Source organism: Saccopteryx bilineata, chromosome 6 (genome assembly GCF_036850765.1).
Source record: "Saccopteryx bilineata isolate mSacBil1 chromosome 6, mSacBil1_pri_phased_curated, whole genome shotgun sequence".
Classification (NCBI taxonomy): domain Eukaryota; kingdom Metazoa; phylum Chordata; class Mammalia; order Chiroptera; family Emballonuridae; genus Saccopteryx; species Saccopteryx bilineata.
Genome location: NC_089495.1, coordinates 197,951,725 through 197,978,234, shown reverse-complemented (window position 1 = coordinate 197,978,234; position 26,510 = coordinate 197,951,725). Strand labels below are relative to the sequence as shown.

At 46.0% G+C, this 26,510-nt stretch overlaps 1 protein-coding gene across 7 annotated transcripts in view; it reads right to left on the bottom strand.

Annotated features, from left to right (window-relative positions):
* ZHX3 (zinc fingers and homeoboxes 3) overlaps positions 1-24,053 on the bottom strand; it is a 102,209-nt gene extending 78,156 nt beyond the window's left edge. For 5 of the 7 annotated variants that reach the window (XM_066234148.1, XM_066234152.1, XM_066234147.1 and 2 more), the window contains exon 1: positions 23,595-24,053. The gene's annotated coding sequence lies outside the window, so the exon portion shown is untranslated. Of the gene's footprint in view, positions 1-23,177; positions 23,275-23,594 lie in introns of those variants that run through there. The other 2 variants (XM_066234150.1, XM_066234154.1) reach the window with 1 other exon arrangement.
* Between the last annotated feature and the right edge of the window lie 2,457 nt (positions 24,054-26,510).

Here is a 26,510-nt window from a genome sequence, read left to right as displayed (position 1 = left end):
TAAGTGTAATAATTTGTACATTAGCAAGAAATAAAGGAAACACATAATTTAATCTTAATGTTCAACTAGTGCATCTTTTATGCAGCTATTTAAGTTCATAAACAACCAAAAAGAAAAGGTAATGAGATTCATGTTATAAAAAGTGCTTAACATTTGTGGAAAGTAAAAAGGACTTTGTACAGCAACCGCCCATGAACTCTGGGTAAAGCAAAACTAAATTTCTGGATTCTATTTTGCTTTTCACCTTATTTGATCTCAACATCGTTCATGCCAAGTTGAGTTTCTTTCCTCTTTTTTCCCCTTCTCTTCAAGTTCATAGATGTGAAGAAAAAAATACACAGCAGCTCTGAACAGTCCTCCCCTGTTCTCCCAGCAAAGCCATGAGCTGTGGCTTTCTGGAACGGGTTCCAGAAAGTCAGATGTGCGAGATATCTGGCTACCATCTGTCGCCACAGGGATCACCAGGACTGCATTGACTTCAGGTCAAGAAATTTGGGTTCAAGTTTTCTACATCAATAACAAGGAAATAATACCACTTACCCCAAAACATAATTGTTTTATGAGAGAGTTCCTAGATGATGCTCAAGAAATGCTTATCTCGCCTGACCAGGTGGTGGCGCGGTGGATAGAGTTTTGAACTGGGATGCAGAGGACCCAGGTTCGAGACCCCAAGGTCGCCAGCTTGAGCACAGGCTCATCAGGTTTGAGCAATGCTCACCAGCTTGAGCCCAAGGTTGCTGGCTCGAGCAAGGGGTTACTTGGTCTGCTGTAGCCCCCAGGTCAAGGCACATATGAGAAAGCAATCAATGGAAAACTAAGGAACCTCAAAGAAGAATTAATGTTTCTCACCTCTCTCCCTTCCTGTCTGTCTGTCCCTCTCTCTGACTCTCTCTGTCTCTGCCACTAAATAAATAAATAAGTAAATAAGTAAATAAATAAATAGAAATGCTTATCCTTTTTTCCTATCTTCTACTATACACATAAACACACATGTCTAATATTTTCTTATTGCTCCTCCACCTACACTCTCCACCCTTCTCTACCATCTACCTTGCTCTCTGCCCCAGAAAGCTAATTTTTTTTTCTTCATAGCAAGAGAAAGAGAGAGAGAGAGAGACAGAAAGGGAGAGAGATGAGAAGCATCAACTCATAGTTGCATTACTTCAGTTGTTCACTGATTGCTTCTCGTATGTGCCTTGACCAGGGGACTCAAGCAGAACCACTGACCCCTTGCTCAAGCCAGTGACCTTGGGCTTCAAGCCAGTGACCCCGGGCTTCATTCCAGAGACCTTTGGATGCAAGCCAATGACAATGGGATCATTTCAAAGAGCCCAAGCTTAAGCCAGTGACCCCACGCTCAAGTTGGCAACTCCGTGCTCAAATCGGATGAGCCTATGCTAAAGCTGGCGACATCAGGGTTTCGAACCTGGGACCTCACTGTTCCAGGTCGATGCTCTAGCCACTGCACCACCACCAGTCAGGGAAGCAGGCTGGCTGTTACAGATCACATCACTAGGAAGGAAAACGAGTGGGGTGCAGGAGGTTGGGAATTCATTCCTCTTGGGTAGGGTGTATCTCTCAACCAAGTCACTGCTCCTCTCAAGGTGTTCTCCTCAAAACGACAATCCCTTCTATAAATAGCTTCTGAGGACCACTTCATCTACTTGTCCCAGTGGACCTAGGAGTGATATTAGTTCCACTATTACCATAACTCTGGGTTCTTACTCTGTCCCTTGAGATTTCCTCTACATCCTACCCACCCATCTTTAAGTAAACTCTCCTGCAATTATCCTAAATTGAGGATACCAACTTTTCCTGTTGGGACTCTGACTCAAAAAGCCCCATCTATAGTGTTCCAGAATTATTTACACCTTGAATCATAGGGAGAATGGGCAGTTCTAGAATTCATCTCAGGCTAAGATGTGCACACAAGCAGGCCCAGATGATTCTAAAATACCAGACTTGAAAGACGAACCCGTGGTCCCCCAAGAGGCCTGAAGTAGTCCCACAACTGAGCCGTTCTTCTTACACCACAGGGGAATTAACATCAGTACTGAACTCTCAGGGGAGAAGTTTTAGGCAGTCCCACATTTTAATTCCTCAATCCTAGCTCAGTTAACAGATCCCAGTTTTATCCCAAATTAATAATGGTATCCAATTCACGGATCTCATAGGGACTAGGGGAAGAAGAAATGGCAGGCTCCTGAAGTCCCAACCTTCCAACTGTGCCACTGTTTCAAGTGTGGAGTTGGCTCACCAACGCCAAAAGGGCGATTTTGCCACTGAAAGAGTAGGGAAAGAATAGGAATAACCAATTCCCCTCACCTTCATACCTTTCTCTCCCTCCCAACTTGCAAGAAATGAGGACACTGAGGCCCACAGAGGGCAAGTGTGTAAAGCAGAGCTAGGACTGAACACAGGTGTCTACCAGTCCCACTTCAACCACAACAGCCATCGTCTCTCTCATATGGTCTGTGCTACCAGCTGGCCAAAAGCAAATCAATGGTTTAGTCCTAGCTCACCTTGACTGCATTAGACTTTGGTTTAAGAGTGAGTTGTGGGGTCAAGCTAAAAACTCCCAGGGGTTTAATCTCTTTTTACTGGGTCTGGAGACATAGAATCAAGGACCTTAGTTCTACTGTCAGCACCCATAACATGAGGAGCACTCTTCTAGGCGCCATGGGGAGTTGCAAAAATCATCCAATTCTTTTTGTAATTTACATTTAATTAAAAATGCCAGCAAGATAAATACGAGGCACAAGAGAAGGGGACTCAACACAGAGCTGCAGCCAGGTTTTAAAGAAGCAATATGGTGGTGTATCAAGTGCTCAGTTCTGGGTCACACTGCCACACGGGAAACATGGGCAAGTGCCACCCTTTCTCAGCCTCAGTTTCTTCATCAAGATCAAGTCCATAACCGTGTCCACTAGGAATGATACCATTATTAGTCAGGGTTGTGGTGAGTACTGAACTCAGTGGTATGTGCAACAGCCCTCGGCACAGCGGCTGGCAGGCTGGGAGGGCTCGGTCAATGCTAGCGCTTAATGTCAGACCCGGCTGAAGTCACTTCAGTCTCCCCTGGCTGGAAATCAAATCGCACAGCCTTGCTGGCATTTTACCTGCATCCCAGGACTTAAAAGCCCTTGTTTTCTTTTAAAGAGAAAAGAACTATATTACAATATTATCGAAAGTAACAAATGCTTTACTGTCAAGACCACTGAGATAAAAACATTCCATTAAATAAGACACTTTAGAACCTCCACTCAGAGGTGGGCTTCATGAGGAAGGGTGTCAGCTGAGAGTAAGTTCAACAAGAAAACGAGCCACCAAAGAAAGCTAACCTAACCTTGGGGTCTATTAGGATGACAAGATTAAGGAAGGAGGTTACATCTGAGGAAACCGAAGGATCCAGAATCGGGAGAGAGGGACTTGGGGATGAAGGGGAAGATGTTGGCTGTCTCAAGTACTTGAAAGGATGTGTATGTTGTATAGGGTGGAAAACACTTAGTAAATCCAATGTCAAAGGTCACAAGACACCGACTGTAGCTTCCTGTGAGAAAGAATGTTCTCAGGCTAACAAAGAGGCCCCCCCCATAAGTACAGGAGTTGGCATCATACCAGGGGGCATACTGGAAAACCTTGTGTCATTTCCTATCTGACAATCTGAAATCCCAGTGTTTTGTTTGAACACCAGAAATAAACATAAGTGCAATCAACAGAGTACAGCTCACGTGTGTAAGCATTTCTCACTGATAATAAACCCTTGAGAGGGTAATGAGAGGGGGCGTCGAATGTAGTCCACTATTACACATACTTAGGCAGTCTTATTTCATTTGAGAGATGTCTATAGTTAAAAAGAAATAACCCCAGTTTTATACTTAAAAAATAATCAGCCCAACACTGCATCAAAAAAGCAAAGGACAACAAAACAAACAAAAAGGCATAAGTACAATTGTAGCAGGATTTTGACTAATGAAGCTAAGAGCTTTGTTTAGTCAAAGGCATCTCTGCTTTTCACTCTGTTAGGCTCAGAAAATTAAACACTGAAAAAAAATCAAGGAAGAGTCTAAAAATCAAGCCACTGAGAAGAAAGTGATTCAACATTTTATTTTCTTTGTTCCACCTGCCAGAAAAGATAAAGGGAGTTTGAAACTGAAAGAAATACAAAAATACAGAATTCAAAAGAGCAGAAAAAGATTTGAAAGAGAAGCATGTGAGTTTACTGATATTAACTGCCCTGCACCTTACTGAAATTCCAGATGTGTGCCTGGTATACCACGTGTATGTATACTGCACTGTTTGTACCCATCTCTTCTCTTTCACTCACGGAATGAGCCGGTTAGCAGGAGGGAAGGCTCTACAAAGGCAGCAGCTCATCTTTCCTTCAGCCAAAGTGCTGCCTTCCACGGCTATCACAGTTCAGCCTTGGTGATGGGGGCCCAGCAATTATAACGTCAAACCCAGAATTGTGGGATCACAAAATGAGGGACATGTACCATGTTTTGGGGTAGGAGTGAGGGAGTTGAGAACCAAATTACCAGGCAACACGGGTCTTTGGAAGCTTTCCTGAAGCAATGAACATTCTTAAATTCTCAGATTTTTTCCTTTCAGAAGATGAAGACAATTACTAATTCTTTTGAGTTAAATTAATTCCTTTGTTCTCAGAAGATATTAGACCAGAATTCACAGCCCTCAGACTCAGTGAGACATGAATGGTCTACTAAAGGACATAAAATCAGGTGTAGATACCTTCATTATAAAGCATGGCTTTCATCTGAACAAGAGAAAGCAATCTTTGTCCTAGATCACCGGGTGTTTCGCTGTAACCCTACCCTCCAAGTACTATTAGACTATGAAGACACATCAGTAAGCAGAGTGCGAAGTGCTATCATACCCACTTTATGCTCCAGGAAAAATGGAAAGGGAGACTAACCCAGGCTGAGGGGTCAGGGAAAGCTTCCTGGAGGAGGCAGCACCTGAAATGAAGCTGGAAGGCAAATTGTCATTGGCCTAATGAAGGGGGAAGGGCTCCTTCTATTCAGAGAGTGACAGAGGAAACCCCGAAGGACCAAGGTCAGAAGCCTGGGGAATGCTATTATTTCAGGGCTTCTGAGGACTTGGGGACCACAAAAGGGGCAAGGAATGTGGGAGCAGAGACACAGAGGGCTAAGAAGAAGAGCATTTCAAGGCAGGAATGGTTCACATGACCGGATGCCAGTCAAGCCAGGCAAGGGCCAAAGGCCTAGATTTAGTTTACCATAAAGGGTCTCGGGTGCCTTTGCCTGAGACATTTCAGAAGAGTGGCAATGGCAGAGGCCAGAGCACAAAAGATTGGGTTGAGCAGGTGAGGAAGTAGAGACTGTGGATAAGGCTACTCACAGGAAGCTTGGCTAAGACCAGGGAGTGAGCTAACAGGAAATACAGGATCAAATTGTCTTCGCTGAACCTCTCTCTCTGCTCTGGGCTCCAGACTCACTTCTCCTGAATTCCTCCTTTTTCCTCACCACTACATTCAGTATATACTATGGACTTCCCTCCACCACCCTTCTCCAGACAACAGCCATAGTCGTTTTTAAACTGTGAATCGGACCATCTGAGCCCCCACTCAAAAAGCACAACTGTTTCCTGCTGCCTTTAGCACAATGAGCTCCTTGCCTTGGCCTGTGCATTCTTGTGTGATCTGGGCCCTCTTCCCTCCCCAGCATCTTCTCAGGCACCGCCCCCTCCTTCTGGTCATGGCCCAATCTGGTCTTCTTTTGGCCCACAAACCCTTTAAGTACGTTTCTGCCTTAGGATCTTTGCTCAGGCTGCTCCCTCTGCCTGGAATGCTCCTCTCTTGCCCTCCCTCCTCCAACCAAAGCTGCCAAAGGGTGAGTCACTTATAAAGGAACAGCCACCACAGAGTCCCTCCTCCGCCCTGTGCTAGGGGGTTCACCTCAAACCGACTTCTGAGTCCAGGTTTTCCAGCTCTCCTTGTGGGACATATTGAGGCTCTCACCACCAGGGGCTTTGACAGGAAAACACTCAGGACCTAGCTCATTTCTCTGCTGCCTATTGGCCGTGTGGCTTTTGTCAAGGCACCACATCATCAGTTTTCTCATCTTGAAAAGGATAAACAGTTATCTGCCCCTCCCCCAGCTGCTAGGAAGCTCATCTCAGAAGGTGTGTAAACACCTCCTTTCTCACCCAAGTATCTCCCCTGCCTGGGGCCTCTCTCCCACATTTGTAGCATTTGCCTTCACCGGGAACCAGTCCTCTGCCCCTCAGCCCTTTCCAATCCCTGTTCATTGAGGCAGGAGGAGCCTCTCTGTTCTGTCCTGGGGCCAGGGCCTGTCTCGCTCACCTTAGCGCCCCGTCCACCATTCCATGCCCACTAAAACCCACGCACCCCAACTGCATCTCCCAGCCAGTGAACGCCATCTTTCAGCATCTTTCCTTGGGCCTTAGTCACCAGCTCCCATCCTAGGTTTGGTGCATAAAAGCCGGGAGCCAATCCTCCACTCCTCTTCCCCCACCCTGCTGGCTGGACAGCGACACCCAGGCAACCTTGGAAACCACGGTTTGAAGGTGGCAAAGCATCCAGCAGCTGGAGCCCCTCCAGCCCCACTGCTGATTGAGTTTGAAATAAGCATGAAAATGTCCACTGTTTTAAGCCACTGGGATGTCAGCAGGGTTTATCTATTACAGAAGCTAGCATTTCTCTACGTAACACAGGCTGAATACGGATCTTTGGGGAGAAGAGGAAGAACTCTAATGGTAAAGAAGAAAGTACACACAAAAGCCTGGAGCTAGGATTACCCATGGCCTGATGACACCAGCTCCATTTATATACCACATATCATCTTCAAAGTACTTTAAAACACATCTTCTCATCTGACACCATCAGCACTTTTGTTTGTTTTTGTTATGATTAATAGTTTACAAATGAAGAAACAGACTTAGAGAAGTTAAGGTATGTCCAAGGCTCCATAGCTAGTACATGGAGGAGCAAAGACTAGACCACAGCACGTCTGGCTCATGGCCCAATGGCATTGCCGCTACAGCAGCCAGTCTCCCAAAGCCACATTCTAGTGCTACAGCAGAGATACTCCTGGCTGAAGTACAGGGTGCCGAATGAAACAAAGAAAGATAGGCAGTCTGGCAGAATTGGTTTAAAGGCAGATTGCGGAGGACTTCGTAAACATCGGACGGTGGAGTATAACTTACATTCCATAGACAATGGGAACAATAATCAGCCTCTACTTTCAAGCCTCACAGCAGTAATTTTATACCTTCACCTCTCTTCAAAGACCTCACTGCACCATCTTGGCTGTCAGTTGTTGCCAAAGGTTCACTTCGCAAAGAAAATAGAAGCTTCTATGAGGGCAAGATTCCCAGCCCCTACTTTCTATAAACATTGCTGTATCCCAAATAGCCTCCTTGTTTCTCTGCCAAGTGAAAGAGGCACCCTCCTCTGGCAACGCTATCGACCATCCCCTCTGCAAGGCCCCAGCCATCCATGGAGAAGACCTTGCTCAGTCACTGTCCTTTCTCTCCCTTGGATCTCTGCCTTCTTCCTGTCTTCTAGCTCTGTCTCTTCAGCCTCGGACCATGTTCCGGGCCCTTTTATCCTGACATCAGCCCTTCCTTAGGAAGCTCAGAGCCCCTCTGACCATTCTTCATAACCGAACTCCTTTAAGAAGCAGCGCTCCATTGGAGCAAAGATGGCCCGGGCGCTGGGGATGGCTCCTTGGCCTCTGCCCCAGGCGCTGGAGTGGCTCTGGTCGCGGCAGAGCCACGCCCCGGAGGGGCAGAGCATCGCCCCCTGGTGGGCGGAGCGTCGCCCCTGGTGGGCGTGCCGGGTGGATCCCGGTCGGGCGCATGCGGGAGTCTGTCTGACTGTCTCTCCCCGTTTCCAGCTTCAGAAAAAAAAATACAAAAAAAAAAAAAAAAAGCAGCAGCAGCAGCAGCCCTGGCCGGTTGGCTCAGCGGTAGAGCGTCGGCCTGGCATGCAGGAGTTCCAGGTTTGATTCCCGGCCAGGGCACACAGGAGAAGCGCCCATCTGCTTCTCCACCCCTCCCCCTCCTGTCTCTTTCTTCCCCTCCCGCAGCCAAGGCTCCATTGGAGCAAAGATGGCCCGGGCGCTGGGGATGGCTCTGTGGCCTCTGCTTCAGGCACTAGAATGGCTCTGGATGCAACAGAGCTACGCCCCAGATGGGCAGAGCATCGCCCCCTGGTGGGCATGCCGGGTGGATCCCGGTCGGGCGCATGCGGGAGTCTGTCTAACTGCCTCCCTGTTTCCAGTTTCGGAAAAATGAAAAAAAAAAAAGCAGCAGCAGCAGCAGCAAACATGCCTTTCCTCTTCATCACCATGAAGTCTGCACTCCGCCCTCTGCACTGTGCTATGAAGCTGAAAGTCACCTCTAGGACACCCAGGAGCTTCAGTGCAATGGACATATACCAATAGTTCTCTCACCCTTTTTAGGGCTGCACGGCTCCTTTCTGAAATTCTCCCCTGCCTTGGTTTCTATGACCCACCCTCTCCTCCTCTTCCTCTTCTGTCTACTCCTTTTTGGTTTCCTATTGGCCTCTCTTCCTCCACCTCTCCCCTAAATGTTGGTGTTTTCTGGGGTTCTATCTTTATACCTCCTCTTACCTTACATACTCTATTCTCTCTGATTGAAATCATCCACAAACATAGCTTCACTGACAGCTACATACTGGTGAGTTGAAAACTTACAGGCCCTGGCTGGCTGGCTCAGTGGATAGAGCATTGGCCTGGCATATGGACATCCTGGGCTCAATTCCCAGTCAGGGTGCACAGAAGTGACCATCTGCTTCTTTACCCCTCTCCCTCCCCCTCCTGCAGTCATGGACTCGGGGACTCCATTGCTTCAAGCATCAGCCCCAGACAGGGGTTGCCAGGTAAATCCTGGTTGGGGTGCATGTGGGAGCCTGTCTCACTTAAAAAACAAAAACTTACACATCTGCAGTCCAGACCACGTGTGTGAGCTCTCCATACCCTGGCTGTATTTGCCTGCCAGTATCTCCATGTTTGTCCCACGAGCATCTCAAACTCAACATGGCTAAAGTCACACTAAGCAAGCTGCTTACCATATTTGTCCCTCTTTTTTCTGTATTGCTGAGAGCATTTGTTGAGTACTGTGCCAGTCTGGGTTCTCCAGAGAAACAGGACCAATGAGATATATGTGTGTATGTGCATATATAATATATGTATGCGTGTATACATGAATATACATACAAAGTGAGAGTTATTTTAAGGAACTAGCTCACATGACTAGAGAGACTGGCAAGTCTGAAATCTATAGAAAAGGCTAGCAGGCTGAAAATTCAGGCAAGAATTGACATTGGAGTCTTGAGCTCATCCCTCACTCAAAAGGCACTCTGGAGTCAGAGTCAGGCCCCCTCACCTCTGTCCCCAGCACCCTGTCTGACACACAGCAGAAGCTCAGATATCAGCTAATGTCTAACCAGGTAGAAAGTGAAATGCTATTAAATGAGAATGGGACAAAAGGATATGGAAGGCACTGAGTCACGAAGAAGAAGAATCAGGGAACTTGAACAAGGGCTGTACAAGTCAGACACAGCCCCGCTGTGGTATTCAGTGGCCAGAATTACCTGCCCACTACACCTATGACTGATCGAGGACCGTCATGCAGACAGAAGCACATCTGTTCCAACACTGGATTTGAATGTCTCAACAACCCTGTGGTGTTGGCATGGATGGGAAAAGACCACATTTTATGAGTAAACTGAGGTTCAAAAGACTAAAGGTATTGTTTAGGTTGCTAGAGAAAATACCTACAATGAAAGTTCTCAGTTCCCCAGTGGTATGCAGGTAAGAGAGAACATAAGATAACAGATCAGAACTACAAGGGAACCATGAAATTCAAAGCTTCTTACATAACTAAAGCTACAAAAACTAAAGATAGCTCTACTATTTACAAAGGATACCTTTTATTTTAATGGTTCGGATCAATTTTTCTGCCTTACTGAACTTATAATTTCATGGCATGTATTAGATTATTAGCGTCATCATATATCCATTGCTGTAGTACTAAATTTCTGGTTATAAAATAAATATCTAGAAGCATTGTTTTCTGAAATATGCCAATATGTATTAAACCTACAGTTCTTTAGGGATGACTAAGTAGACTATATTGTTCAAGGCACCCCAAAATAGCTGGTTTTCTCGATTCATTAGTAAACATTAGAATTAGTGAATTATTAAGATATTTAGTCAAAGTACTGCATTTGATTCTCTGAAGCTACACGGCATTCTCGGCAACCACAGAGTACTGGAAACCCTCCATTAGCCATTCCAGTTAAACAAGCAGACTGATGACCCCGCTTAGATTTGCAGCTATGATAACTTGACCTTTCAAAGCTCTATGTAGTGTCCTTTAAGTATTATAAAAGTCTTATAAACCTTTTATCCCAGGTGACAGAAAATAAGAGGCAAATGCCTAAGGTCATATAATCGATAAAAGGCAAAAGCAAGACCACAGGCCAGGCTTTTCTGCCCCCTGGATGATAATTATGCTATAAATCTATCATGGCGCCTGACCAGCAAGCCACCAGATTATAAGTGGCACAAGGCCAGAAAGACCATGTCGAACATGCTCCCTGCGGTGGCTAGCGAAGTAGCTGGCTCATAGTAGGCACACAATATGCGCACTGTCGGTGAGAAACTGAATTCATGTTCTTAGAGCTGCTTTAGTCACCTGCATGGTAAAATGGGGTATATAGCTTTGCCAAATATGTTGGCTTTTAAAATGCTACTAGCCTTGTCATGAATAAGCAAAAAGGAAAATACTATCTTTTCAAAACTGCACATGTTAATTCCCAAGGAGATCAGAATTCTAAGCCAGAGCCCCATCTCAGCACAAGATGTACAGGTGGTAAGTTTTTCAGTTTCCTGGAAAATTATGTGTTGAATGGATGGGACAACTGGAAGATGCAGTCTGATTACAAACTGCCTGAAAGCATCCTCCAGCCCCTTCTCACCGCTTCCACCTACCATCAAAAATAACTACAGTCTCTCTTTTGTCTGTGAGCCTACATTTTGACTGTATCTCTTTCATAGCACAGACCAGGGTCTACCTGAAGTTAGAGATTTAAAAGCACCTTGTCTAACTTTTATTTATTTATTTTGTGACAAAGTCAGACAGAGGGACAGATAGGGACAGACAGACGGGAAGGGAGAGAGATGAGAAGCATCAATTCTTCGTTGCGGCACCTTAGTTGTTCATTGATTGCTTTCTCATATGTGCCTTGACGGGGGCGGGGGGCGGGGGGGTTTACAGCAGACTGAGTGACTCCTTGCTCAAGCCAGCGACCTTGGGTCCAAGCTGGTGAGCCTTGCTCAAACCAGATGAGCCCGCGCTCAAGCTGGCGACCTCGGGGTCTCAAACCTGGGTCCTCCGTGTCCCAGTCCGACGCTCTATCCACTGCGCCACTGCCTGGTCAGCACCTTGTCTAACTTTTAAAAAATAAGTTCCTGGAAACCAAGGGCCTTCTTTTTGAACCCCAGGGGTTACAAACACTTCAGCCACAGAATACTCTACAGTACACAAACATTATAAAGAGCACCGGGGCACAGCGGAGCCTCCCAGGGCTCTGGGCTCTGCAGGGCAGGAAAGTGGGATATAAGAAAATGTGTACCTATCACTAAACTACTCATTGGCCTCTGATTCAGTGTATTTCACCTTTAGACGAAAATGTCTTTCTAACAGGGAAAAATACTCTGAATTCCTATTTTTTTCTAAAATAGAATTACTTTTTAAAACTCTCAATAGCAAACTGAAAGCTCTGGCTGAGTAGGCATTGCTCAACCTCCACTGCCACATCTTCTAGGTCTCAAGACGTGCACTCAGATGGCCCCCTGCACCTCCCCAGCGAGACGGGACAGCGAGTGGAAGGCCGCGGTAAGCTCCAGGACTCTAACTGAGGGGCGGGGCCCTGTCGGGTACCCACTCACCACTCTGAAAGCCAGGCTCTCGGGACAGCAGCACTAAGGGGAGATAAGAAACGGAACACAGACTGCAGCAAATCACGTTTTCAGTTCAGGGTCCAGAGCAACCACTTCTAGTCGGGCTGACAACACTCTTCCCAAAGCTCTGGTGTTTGGGTATGACACAGCAGGTGGTAAGTATAGTTTAAGGATTCTAAACACTGCAACTCAAATCAAAGCCTCCGTGGCAGCAACAGGGGTTCTAAGTGGTCAGCCAAGAACGGCTAACTCCCAGGTCCCCTCCCCAGCAGCTGTTCCTTTGCAGGATTCTTCTTCCTTGTCATGAAAAGAACTAGAAGTTTCTTAGTGAAAATAGGCAGAATAGCATGGTAGGGCTACTGGTATCTTAATATCAAGTATCTAATCCTGCATACAGCCGAGGGGATAATAACTGTTCCTCCCTTTCTTTGGCTTATGAAGTAAATGCAATTTTTTAAATGAAGAGAATCTCTAAGTTTATTTGAAAATCCATAATTATAATGAGACATTTTAATAATTTTCTCAGGAAATGAAAAATTGTATTTGTTGATATACAACAGCTTAGAGAATAGTTAATAAAAATATTTTTATGGAATACCTACAGAAGTGTTCATTTGGTCCCCCCCAAAAAAACCCCAGACACTTTTAATCACTAATCAAACATAACTGGAAACGTACAGAGGGACTTCATTCAGCTACAACAGGAAACACCACCGTCCTCCTGACAACAGGAAGGACTGGGTCAAGGCAGCCACAGCCCATGCGGCAGGGAAGCAAACTCCCATGCTCTCCTTTCTGAAGGCACCATTGTAGACATCACGGTCAATGGGGAAAGGACACTCATGAGCACTGTTACGTGCACAAGATGTTTCCTGTACAATCAGACTTTACACAGATACATTCTAGAGAAGAGGGGAATCAGACATAAGCATGCAAGTCTGAATCAGTTTCCTGGTGGACACAAGAGGGCTTCCAGAAAAGCCCAAACACTGATGTACTTTTGATGTGGAGACTGAAGAAACCAGTGGAAAGTGACACCTTTTGGGGAAAAAATGTTAATGTTATCAGATAGTTAGTGGTGGTTTGGAATAGTCTTGATTGGCAGGTCAAAGAATCCAGATTGTGGGTTGGAAGATGGTGTTCCCGTAGCTCTTTTGTCTGTCTCTCAGCCTGTATGGTGGCTTCAAAATCTAATGCGTTCTTCGCTTTTGCCTTCCAATCTCATGCAAGTGTGGCTATAGAAGCTTAACACGGAATCACAGAGAAGGTGGATTTTGGAAAATCCAGTTCCTAACATTACTCACGGGGAAAATGTCTCCAACTCTAGATTTTATTGACCTATCACAGAACCCTCGTCTTAAATCAAAATTTATTCACCAAGACCAGTCAGAAGGAAAGCCAAAAAGCAAAGGGTCCAGTGTGAAAAATAATAATTTCCATAAAACTAATAAATAATTCTTTCATTATCTGCCATACATAAAATTTATTCTAATTATTCATTAGTATGGAAAATAGAAAAAGGCTCCTATTCTCATTATTACAGAAAAGGAGCTCTGTCAGAGGGAAAGGTAGACTATATACAATGAACTAGGGATATAAGAGACTGCCACAAGGTCACCAGGAAAACCCAAACACCAAACTCTTCTTTTCAATGGCCCCTTCACACAGAACAAATAAAACATTATAAAGAGATCCTTAACCTAACTGCATATAAAAACACACTTCAGTTCACTCATAAATCTAACAGACTTCAAAGTGGAGAGAAAATATTATTAAATGTTTTAAGGAAAAAGCATTACCTATTAATCTTATGTACTATTGTTGAAAGACAACTCTCAGAATTATCTCAGGTGAATATTTCACCTCTGATATTAGTAGAAATTTACAGTGCAATGATATAAACAAAGGTTCAATAAACACAATGTATCTGCAACATAAATAAGAACTCTTTTACGTTGAAAGTTTTCTGGCACATTATAATGGATTAATTTCTATCAAGCTTCCTCCTGCTACATTTCTATTTCTTTTCCATGGGAGTCTTCATATGTAATGGCACAGACCAATTCAAGTCTTTCCCACACTGTTTACATTCAAGTGGTTTTATTCAGTGAGTCCTTTCATGTATTAGAAAGGAACTGGGAAACTGAAGCCTTTCCCAAATTCTGCAAGTCAGTATGGTTTCTCTCCAGTGGCTACTGTCACACATCTTCAAATATTTGTGATACATGACGGCTTCTCCACATTCCTTACACTCACAGTGTTTCTCTCCATATGAGTCCTTTCATGTGTTTGTAAGGAACTGAAATCTCAGCAAGCTTACCATATTGTTTCCATTCAAACGGATTCTCTCCAGTGAGATTTCTTCCATGTTTCTGAAGATCTCTGGGATACCTAAATGCTTCACTGTATTAGATTTCTGTCCAGTGTGAGTTTCTCCGTGTTTCTGAAGATAACTGAGACAACTAAATGCTTCACTACACGGTTTACATACATAAGGATTCTCTCTCCAGTATGAACTATGTTGTGTTTCTAAGGAACTGTGATCTCTGTAGGCTTCACCACGTCGCTTACATTGACAGGGCTTCTCTCCAGGGTCCTTCTGTAAGGTACTATATCAGTAGGCTAGCCCACGTTCTTCACATTCACAGGGTTTCTGTCGAGTGGGATTTCTTTCATGTGTTTGAAAGCTTTGATAACATCTGAAGGCTGCCCTAGCTGGGTAGCTCAGTTAGTTACAGTGCCATTCCAATATGCCAAGGTTGCACGTTCAATCCCTGGTAAGGGATCAACCAATGACTGCAAAAATAAGTGGAACAACAAATTGATGTTCTCTCTCTCTCTCTCAAATCAATCAATAATTTTTTAAAAATCTGAAGTGGGCCCTGGCCAGTTGGCTCAGTGGTAGAGCATTGGTCTGGCGTGCAGGAGTCCCGGGTTCGATTCCCGGCCAGGGCACACAGGAGAAGCGCCCATCTGCTTCTCCACCCCTCCCCCTCTCCTTCCTCTCTGTCTCTCTCTTCCCCTTCCGCAGCCGAGGCTCCATTGGAGCAAAGATGGCCCAAGCGCTGAGGATGGCTCTGTGGCCTCTGCCTCAGGCACTAGAATAGCACTGGTTGCAGCAGAGCAACGCCCCAGATGGGCAGAGCATCGCCCCCTGGTGGGTGTGTCGGGTGGGTCCCGGTCGGGCGCATGTGGGAGTCTGTCTGACTGCCTCCCCGATTCCAACTTCAGAAAAATACAATAAATAAATAAATAAAAAATCTGAAGTGTTTCCCACATTCCTTAGATTCCTAAGGCTTTTCTCCAGTCTATTTTCTTTCATATCTTGGAAAACTTTGATAACATGTGAAGGCTTTTACCACATTCCTTACGTGCAGAGGACTTCTCTAGTGTGTTCTTTCATGTGTTTGGAAATCTAGATGAGAACTCATAAGTTTTACCATATTGCTTACATTCATAGTGCTTCTCACCTGTCTGAGTCCTTTGGTGTGTTTGTAAGGCATAAACGAAGGCTTTTACCACATTGTTTACATGCAAAAGGTTACTCTGCAATGTGAGTTCTTGCAGATATTCAAAGAGAACTGAGGCAACTTTATACATTCATAGTGTGTTTTTGGGTTTTTTTTACATTCATAGCGCTTCTCGCCTGTGAGTCATGTGTTTGAAAAGTTTGGTATCTATAGACTTTTCCATATTGTTTCGCTCCTGTGTGGGTTCTTTCATGGATTTGAAGTGAAGTTGAAGAACTAAAGGTTTTCTCACATTCCTTACATTTATAGGTTTTCTCTCTATTGTGATTTTGTTCACATTTTTCAAAACACTCCAGATAACTGAGAGCTCTCCCACATACATTACAAATACATGGCTTCTCTCCAAAATTCTGATGCTCATATGGCTTGTGTCCAGTTTGACATCTGATGTGCATATGATAAGATGAATAATGAATACAGACTTTGCCACACACACTGTATTCCCATGGTTTTACTTGTTCGGAGATTTAGAATAAGACCGTTTTCCTCACACTGAGTACCCTCTTTCCCACACACATTCTCTCTACCATATGACTTCCTTTCTAGATCTTCTGGGTCTCCCAGAGTCCTACACAAATCACAATGAGAAAGAAGATGTGACATAGCCACCAAGGCCAAAAAGGATGGGCAACAAGCAATCCTGAGTTTGGTTGGAGAGAGAAGGGAGTAAATGATTCTTTAATCCAGTATCTTCAGAGACAGAATTGTGTCACATAAGTTAATTTTAAGGATAACTGAAGCAATAAAACATGCAATCTTATGATGGAAAGCTTTCTAAATTGCATTACTTCCTTCTCAGCCTTTCTGAACTAACCAGACCATAATTTGACCTATTCTTGTTGAACAGGATAACAATAATGATTAATTACTGTATTCATAGATCACTGAGGCTAACAAGACTGTTTCCTCTACAGTGAATGTTCCCAAACTGCTATCCTTCAAATTATTTTGTATAGTGTTTCTGCCTCTGTCTTCACCACCTAGCTGTCTCTTCTTGCTTTTGTCAGTGTGTTTGCCTCTAACGAAGGGTCCTTTAATTCATAGCTTCCGATATCAGATAGTCCTGAAAGGCGGTCTATTAAGGGTCATGGGCTAAGGCTCATTCCATGTCCTAAGCTTCAGACCCAAACAGTCAGCTTCCATATCCCACGTTCTTATCCACTATAGCTGTACTTCCCAAATGTGCTTCATCATAAAGAATTACCAGGTGTGTGTGTGGGGGGGGGGTGTTAAAATATACATCCTCAGTTCCCTCTCCTAGAAATCTAATTCAGTGGGCCTTGGGTGGAGCGCTGGAAATGTATTTTCAACACATGCCCTCAAATAATTTTCATGACTGAGTCTAGTCAATACCACATGCCATCGGTGCTACCCACTGGGATTGATTCCTTCAGAAACAAAATGAACTTGGCCAAAGCCGACTCCTTTTAGAGAGACCTTGTAATCAGAAGCTTCTAGATCACCACGCACCCACTGCCCTGCTCTGCTGAGGCTCCCGCAGCCCGGCCATCACACTTCCCAATGCTGCCACCTCGTTCAGCATATATGGCACATCTTCCTTCCCCCACCCCAAAAGTCCAGCCATCCTGGTGGCTTCTCTGACCTCATGGGTCACCCAAACAACTCTCCAGCTTCTCAGTTACTTACCCTTCTCGACTTCACTCATTCACTGAGCTCACTCACTTCAGCTATTCATGTCAGTGGCAAAACCCAGGAGCCTGTCGTGTTCAATAATTAACTGCTCCAGCTGAAGTCTTCACACGTCCCTCCCTAACCTCCTATTACTCCATCACCGCAATACACCTGCTCCTTGGCTTCATCAACACCTCTGGCCTTTGTGCACTCCCACCCAGCCTAAACACTTTTGCCTACCATGTTCACCACTCCCTGGCCAATACCCTCAGTGCCTCTGCCCTACTGTCCTTCTGCCGCTCCCCGCTGCAAACCCCAGCCCCAGCTCAACCCAACTAAAACCAGGCAGCTGCACACTGCCGGTGTCCCAATCAACCCCTGGTCTCCTACCTCAACAGAGCCCCGTGCACTGCCTGGAGACCATGGACGCTGCCCAAGGTCACTCTTCCCCTTCCTGACCTCAGCTGTGTGTCAACTATCCTGTTTGTCCTCTAACCTCTTCCTATTTTTAGCAGAAAGCCTCACCTTCTGTTTCAGCAAGATGATGGAAGCCATTAGATTGGCACTTGTTTATAAGCCCAGAAAATGCAACTGTGCCCAGATATTCCATCATAGGGTCCGTCGAGCCCATTGCATCTATCCTAGGTCTACTGTTTGCTTGGGTATTTGAAGTAAGCGTCCCAGCGATAGCCATTACAGAAGTAAGCAGTAATGCTGGTGAGCGCCTTTCTGATGAAAAGTATAAAAATAACCGGTCTCTCAAAATTGGCCTGACTGACCAAGCGGGTAGTGCATGGATAGAGTGTCGAACTGGGATGCAGAGGACCCAAGTTTGAAACTCTGAGGTCGCTGGCTTGAGCTCTGGCTCATCGGCTTGAGCGTGGGCTCACCAGCTTGAGTGCGGGGTTGCTGGCTTGAGCGTGGGATCATAGACATGACCCCATGGTCGCTGGCTTGAGCCCAAGGTCGCTGGCTTGAGCAAGGGTTCACTTGGTCTGCTGTAGCCCCCCCCCCTCAAGGCACATATGAGAAAGCAATCAAAGAACTACTAAGGAGCCGCAACAAAGAATTGATGCTTCCCATCTCTCCCTCTCTGTCCCTCTCTCCCCCTCTATCTCTCTCTGTCTCTGTCTCTGTCTCTGTCACATACACACACACACACACACACACACACACACACACACACACACACACAAAATTGGCCAGCCTCTCTAAAGACCTCTCTACCCTGAGACTCTTTAAGATGGGAAGGAGTTTAAAAAGAACACTGTCTTACCTCAAGCATTTAAATCCAAACATAAAGTTTTCCTACATCAACAGAAAAACTATTAATCCTAAGCCAAACAATTAATTTCCTGATAATTTTTATAAGTTCAAAACAAGAATCAGTGAAACAATACTGTTATGATCTGTTTTTCACTGTAACCCAAACTCTATTTTATTGATGGGACTACATGAATTTCCCTGGGGGCTTTTTCCCCCCTCATAATATTAATAGCTAACATTGATTGTTATTTTGTGCATAATTATACTCCTCAGAATGACCATGTGAGATAAGAGCCATTATTTTTCTTCATTTACAGATGAAAAAAAGAGACTCAGACATGTTAAGTAATTTGCCTGAGGGCTGACAGGTGGAAAGTGGCAAAGGTAAATTAAAGCAGAGCCTGAACATAAACTAATCTATGCATTTTGGCACCCGGTTATTGTCAGAAGCTTCCCAGGAAATGCAAAATCCTAGCCCAAGCATTCTTTTTTATAGTCTGATATATGCTTAGAAACAATAACACAAGGAATCATCAAATACTATTATTGCATACTTCCCTCATTCCTACATGCACATCAGAAGGCAGTAATGAGTGCGAGGTGACATTTCTTCAGTCAGTTCGTGTATATTCAAATAGCCCTACCACCATTAGCTGTGTAACTTTAAAAATTACTTAACTTCTCTAAGCTCAATTTTCTAAACTAAAAATAGAAATGATAATGTAATAACCATCACCACCTTAGTTAACTGCTCTCTCAGATATTTAGAGATAATGTGTGAACACACTTAGCAATAGATCTGGCACAAAGTGAGCTGTTATAACAATAATAATTATTCAAAATGTATCAAGGGCCTGCACCTACGGGATTCTAAGCAGATCACTTAGGTGCCAAGACTATATATACCATAAACAGGACAAGACTTCCCCTTTCTTCCCAGATCTTGCAGTCTATTGGGGTGGGGGGTGCAGATACTATAATAAAAAGGAAAACAAACATATTAATGAAATACTTGGAATTGTGGCTAAGCAGGAAATGCACTGTACTGAGAGAAGACACAATGAGGAACTACTGTAGAAGGGGTGACCAGGGCAGGCCCCTCTAAGGAGGGACGCTTTAGCCAAGACCAGATATTTGAGAAGGATCTTCCTATAAGAAGAGGGGCGAAGGCGAGGGAGTGCGGGGCAGAAACTTGGCATATTTAAGGGACTGACAGCGCTCCAACCTCACAGAAGTATGGCAGGCAAGCAGGGAGCAGAGGCTGCAGAGGGAGACAAAGGCTGGGCACCTTAGAGGAAGAAGTGGGACTGCGGGGGAAGGTGCAGTGGGAAGCCACTAAGCAGGTGGCTGACATGACCTGGTTTAGACTTTTGGTAGGATCACTCTACCTGTCGTGGAGAGAGTGGGTTAGTTAGAAGATGGTAAGAGTGGGAACAAGGAGCCCAGGGAATAGGTAGAGGCCATTATCCAGCTGAGTGAGGACGGTAAGTGGAGCAGGAAAGAGAGGGAATGGAGGATTGGTGGTAGTCTGGAGGCCAGGCCGATGGGCCACACTGATGGATTGAAAGGAATTGAATGTGGGGTGAGGAATCAAGAATTCAAGGTTTTAAAAAGCTTCCTCTCACACTACCTCTTCTTTGTAAACATTCTACCTTAAGATACAATTTTTCTCATCCTTATAATGAAAATGCCATTAGAAGTTTTATTATCGATGTTATTTCATCTTGAAAGATTAAACCGGTCCTTTCAAAGTTCAAGAGTTACATGAGAAATTTTAAATGCTCAAGAGATCAAGGATTTATTTTAAAATGTTAAAAAACAAAAAACTCAAGTATTCCTGCTAGGCCATCCAAAAACTGATAAGCAAGGAGCTGAAAAGGATAGAGTTGCCAGGAAAAATATGTAAATAGAAAAGCTACTCCTCAAATAAAAACACATTAAAGCTGTAATTATATCTCTGGGTATCTCTTGACCCCAAAAACACTCACCAAGCTCTTAAGGCTTATACTACCACTAAGAAGTACCAAACTGAAATCACGGCTGTAAACATAACTGGGATACTTTATATATTTCAAAGACTTCCAATGTGATATATGGGATGATATATAAGAAGGAAAATCAGCAACATTTGCCAAAAATGTTCCTTCCCTCAATTATGAAGCTCTGTTTACAATTATAAGATTCACCTTGTAAATTTCTCATTTTCAGATAAGAAGACTAGCCTGACTTTTAAAGATACTGTTATGCCATTCTATGCCATAAGTAGGAGGCTATCACCAGGAGGTCATGGATAATGAGCATTCATTCATTTGTTCATTCAGCAAATACTGACCAAGTACCCATGATATGCCAGGTGCTATCCTGGGCCCTGTGGTTACACCAGCGAAAAAGTTTCACATTTCTCAGTTAATGGGGGTAAGAAGACCATAAAACAACAAATAAATTTATTAAGTGGTATTAAGTGCAATGAAGATACGTAAGGTGGGTTGAGGACTACCACCAAATGAAGTGTATTTACACAAGGGTCAGGGAAAGCCTGATGTTATATCTGAGCAGATCTCTGAGGCCAGAACTAAGATATCCAGGGAACAGTGTTCTCAAAAGAGGGAACAGCAAGTGCAAAGGTACTGAGGCTTCTGTATGAAATTTTTTAAATAATCTATTACCTTAAAATTATTTTTTCTTATTTATTGATTTTTAGAGAGAGAAAAACAAAAACAATGATTTGCTACTCCATTCATGCACACACTGATTGGTTGATTCCTGCATGTGCCCTGACAAAGGACAAACCCATAACCTTGGTACATGGGGACTTATGCTCCAACCAACTGAGCCACCGGCCAGGACTACTTGAAGTTTTAAAGACATAACAAAGAGATCCATCCAGCAGACTGAAAGTGAGGACAAGGAGGTAGCCTACTAGGCAAGAACTTCAGATTTTACTTTAAAATGAGAAGCAATTGGAGTGCTCTAAGCAGAGGTTCTTTTTCAAAAGCTCACAAAGGGCAGACAAGTTCTTACTCATAAAAATAAAATATCTAACTCTTCTAACCTATTTATAAGTTTAAAAAGCATACAATAAAACAACTTTATAGTATGGTAGCATTGTTGTAAGAAAAAACATTTACACATAGAAACAAAAGACTAAAAAGATAAATACCAAACTGTTGTTTCCTCTGGTTTGTGGGATTGTGGATTTTTTTTCTTAGGCTTTTGTTTTTCTAGTTTTATGCCTTAAACATGAAATACTCTTTTAATTTTTTAATAGTATCTTTTTTTTTTTTTCAGAGACAGAGAGAGTCAGAGAGAGGGATAGACAGGGACAGACAGACAGGAACGGAGAGAGATGAGAAGCATCAATCATCAGATTTTTGTTGTGACACCTTAGTTGTTCATTGATTGCTTTCTCATATGTGCCTTGACCACAAGCCTCCAGCAGACTGAGTAACCCCTTGCTTGAGCCAGCAACCTTGGGTCCAAGCTGGTGAGCTTTTTGCTCAAGCCAGATGAGCCTGCGCTCAAACTGGCGACCTCGGGGTCTTGAACCTGGGTCCTCCGCATCCCAGTCCGACGCTCTATTCACTGTGCCACCGCCTGGTCAGGCTTTAATGTTATCTTAAGAAAAAAAAATACTTCACTCCCAATGTGAGACTGCCTTAGTCTGAAATTGTAATATGGCGGGGGGAATGGGGGGGGGACACAAAAAAACAAAACATGGGGAACATTTTCTCCAAAAATTACCTGACTGCCCATGCAATGTTTGCCTGTTATGAAGCACTGCACAAATCATGCTCTGCTGAATGTATCAAGGTCACAAAACCAACTTGGTTAATATGTTTATCTTTACATAGGAGCACTGTCCTCTAAAGCAACTTTGATTACCATCTTTCCCCGGCAGCAATAGAAGGCCTTTTCATTAATTTTCTAAGACTTTGATACTACTTTGCTGCTTCTGGATTTTTCCACTGTCTGTCTCTTAGAAACAAATTAAGCTCAAATAAGTTGTTCCAGCTAACGAAGTGCACTTTTGGTCCTGTCCTCGTGGTTGAGAATTATCTGGCAAAATATCAAATTGCTTTAGGACGCATTTTCTCTTAGTTTTGAAATATTGCACTATTGCACTACTAAGCTACTGCAAATAAAGAACATGTATAAATGGAAAGTACACAAATCCTTTCTGAAAGTGACGATGTGTGGAGGTCCCATGAATAAATATACTATGTGTGTATAACAGATAAAAACAGAAAGGAGTGTGCCCTCCCCACTCCACTACCTAACCGCTCCCCTCACCATCACATAACAGGGCACAAGCCCAGAGCGGTCACTGCTCAGAAAACAAACCACTGAACTCAAAATGACTCAAGTTCTCAAACATTTTGCACCTGAGCGCCACATCCCACCCACTCCTTAATCACTTCCAACAGGCTTCTCTTAATGAAAATCCCAAATCCGAAGGTTTAACAAGCCTCCAAACTCCGCTCACACGCCACTCGGCCACTCGCGGCACCCGGGAACCCGGCCACACGAGGCTCCCAGGATCCCACCGCACCCCAGTGGGTCGCGACCGGGTTCAGCTGACGCTCTTTAGACCACAGGCAAACTGCTGGCCCGTGCCCGCAGGACAAACCGGCTGGCGGGAATGGACCAGTGGCTCTGGGGTCCCGTATCTCTGCGTGGGTGAGGCGGTCCCCCGCGCTCCCCGCCCTGCTCCCGGGCTCACTCGCAGTGCCCACCAGGCGCACCCCCGGACACGCACCCTCACACGGTCAGGCGGGCACCTGCGGACCCCACCACCCCTCCACAACCCCTTTGTCGCTCCTTCAGCAGCTGTCTGGCCGACCAGAGCTATGCCGACCCCCGGAGCGGGGGCACCCCCCATGCGCCCCAGGACGCCCGAGACCGGAGCTGGGGGAGGGGGTGATGACAGATGGGCGGGGGCGGGGCTTCGGGGGGAAGGGGCGGAGCCTCCCAGCATGGGGGTGCTGGCGGCTGACAGAAAGACCGGGGCAGCGGGCGGGAGGGGTTGGCGGACACCACGGGCAGGGCTGGGGGTCAGGCGCGGCGGGAAGGCGCTCGCGCGGACACAGCGGGCTGACAGGCAGAGAGACGCACAGACACGGGAGCTGACAGTCGCGGGGGCACACGGGGCCGCCGGGCCGCGGCAGGCGCTCACCTGGCAGCTGCGGCAGCGGTGGCGGCGGCCCCCGCAGCCTGGCCGCTCTCGCCGTGCTCCGGCCTCCTTTCTGGCGGCCGGCCGGCCGGCCGGCGCAGGCCCCGCTCAGGCGGCGGCGGCGACGCCGGAGCCGCGGACTGCTGAGCGGCAGGGACGCAGCTGCACCAACCGACTCCTGGCCGCTCGGCTCAGCTCGGCTGTGCTCGGAGGCGCTCGGCTGGGCTCGGCCCCGCTCGGCTCAGCTGGGGGCGTGGCCCGAGCTCCCTCCACCCCCGCCCAAGTCTCCTCTGGAGCCAGGCGGGCGGGGCTTTCAGGCGGGCGTGAGCCCCTGACGTTGCAGAGAGCAGACCTTGCCCCTGGGCGCATGCGCGGGCTTGGGTCCTGCTTTTCCCCGTGTGGAACCTGAACGGGGTGGGAAAAAGAGAGCATAGGGGCGGATGCTGCGGCCCCAAAGGTTCCCGGCTTTTGTGCTCCGTATCCTGGTCTTTCTACAGGACCAACTAAGGAAGGCCACACCAGGCTACACTTTCAAAAGGATGTGGGCAGGGCAGGACAGGGGCCTGAGGCCGTCCCCTCCCCCTTCCCCAGTCCAGTGTTTCCCAACATGCGTCACCTTGGGAGTCAGTCTTTCTTTTATCCCACCAGCAAACACGTCATTGCAGTTTTGAAATTCTTCTATTTCCTAAACAGAACGACAACTTCTGATAACTGCTTTCCTAATATCAAATCTTCAGGTACATGAGAACTTGAAAGCATCAATTAGCCTCTCGCATACAAAAATGCTGTCCTTTCTTCACAGCTCCTATGGTGGAATCCGTAATGCCTGGGATGGGTGTGGGCCCTTTTCCGACCTTTTGTCACACGATCCAGGCACAATTTCTGCTACAGAGCCCGGAGCCCAAGTCTATAGCAACTATGCTCAGAAAGTGGTCCCCACCTTTAGAATCTAGTGATTAATAAACAACAAGAGCTTCGCAGTCTGACGTAACTGGGTTGGAATCCCAGAACTGCATTATACTAGCAGATTAATAGTTGGCTGAGTGACTTAGGACATGCTACTTAATCTCTCATCCGTAAAAGAGCTATGAAAATACTAGCAACTAAGCCACTAGGAATGACTGAAAGGATTAAATGACAGCACATGTGAAGTTTTCTGCACAGTGCTTGGTGTTCAATAAATAAGGTTTACTTTAACTTCAGGTTACTTTTAACCCTCAGAGCCTGAAAACCAGTGGACATATAAGGGTTGAGCAAAAGTAGGTTTATAGTTGTGAACCTACTTTTGCCTACCCCTGTACCCACACACACACGTTTAGCAATATGTCAAACTTGACATGTATAAAGCCAAACTGAAAACTGCTTCCCAACTTGCTCCTTTCAGTCTCCCCCACCTCAGTTAATATAATTCCATCCTTCTGGCGGCTCAGGACAAACCACTGAAATCATCCTTGACGCCTCTCTTCCTATCCTATCCCACACACCATCTAGTAGCAAAGTTGGTCAGCTTGACCTCTGAAGTATCCTCATTTGAGCCCTCACCTTCTCTCTCCTAGATGATTACAATAACTTGCTCCCTGCTCTCCCTGAATTCACTTTGCTCAGATTCTTCTCAAGCAGTTTGTGGGACTGTTAAAACCTGAGTCAAAACATTGTGTCACCCCCCCCTTGAAAGCCTTCAATGCTTCCCTCCTCACTCAGAGCAAAAGCCAGTCTTTGTTTTTTCCAGGGTCTTCAAGATTCTATGTGATCGGCACCCCTACCCTCACCCCCCACTCTTTTTTTTTTTCTTTCATTTTTCCGAAGCTGGAAACCGGGAGGCAGACAGACTCCCGCATGCGCCCGACCGGGATCCACCCGGCATGACCACCAGGGGGCGATGCCCTGCCCTCTGGGGCGTCGCTCTGTTGCGTCCAGAGCCATTCTAGTGCCTGAGGCAGAGGCCGCAGAGCCATCCTCAGTGCCCGGGCCATCCCTGCTCCAATGGAGCCTTGGCTGTGGGAGGGGAAGAGAGAGACAGGGAGGAAGGAGAGGGGGAGGGGTGGAGAAGCAAATGGGTGCCTCTCCTGTGTGCCCTGGCCGGGAATCGAACCCAGGACTCCTGCACACCAGGCCGACACTCTACCGCTGAGCCAACCGGCCAGGGTCACCCCCCACTCTTGAGGCAAGATAGTAAGAAGCCAGGAAAATTCTCTGCCAAGTAGAATGGGGAAAACTGAGACATATAGCTGAATAAACTGGCCGAGCAATTTCCAGCCAGATGCAGTGCCACTTCCCTAGAGAAAACATCTAGGCCCCAGTCCTATTTTAGCTCCAGGCCCAGTTGGGGGACCCAGGCTGCGGTGGCTGGCCCCCTGGGTGGAGGAGCACCTAGAAAAGCTAATGAATATGCTATTGAAATCCTCCCCTAGGCCCTGGCCGGTTGGCTCAGTGGTAGAGCGTCAGCCTGGCGTACAGGAGTTCCGGGTTCAATTCCCGGCCAGGGCACACAGGAGAAGTGCCCATCTGCTTCTCCCCCCCTCCCCCTCTCCTTCCTCTCTGTCTCTCTCTTCCCCTCCCGCAACCGAGGCTCCATTGGAGCAAAGTTGGCCTGGGCACTGAGGATGGCTCCGTGGCCTCTGCCTCAGGCGCTATAATGGCTCTGGTTGCAACAGAGCAATGCCCCAGAGGGGCAGAGCAACGCCCCCTGATGGGCATGCTGGGTGGATCCCGGTCGGGCTCATGCGGGAGTCTGTCTGACTGCCTCCCCGTTTCCAACTTCAGAAAAATACAAAAAAAAAACACCAAAAACAAAAACAAACAAACAAACAAAAAAAGAAATCCTCCCCTAAACTCCTAGTCTTTATTTTAACTTACTTTTATCTAAGAGTGAGAGAGAGACAGAGAGAGAGAAGAAGGGAAGAAGGGAGAAAGATAGAG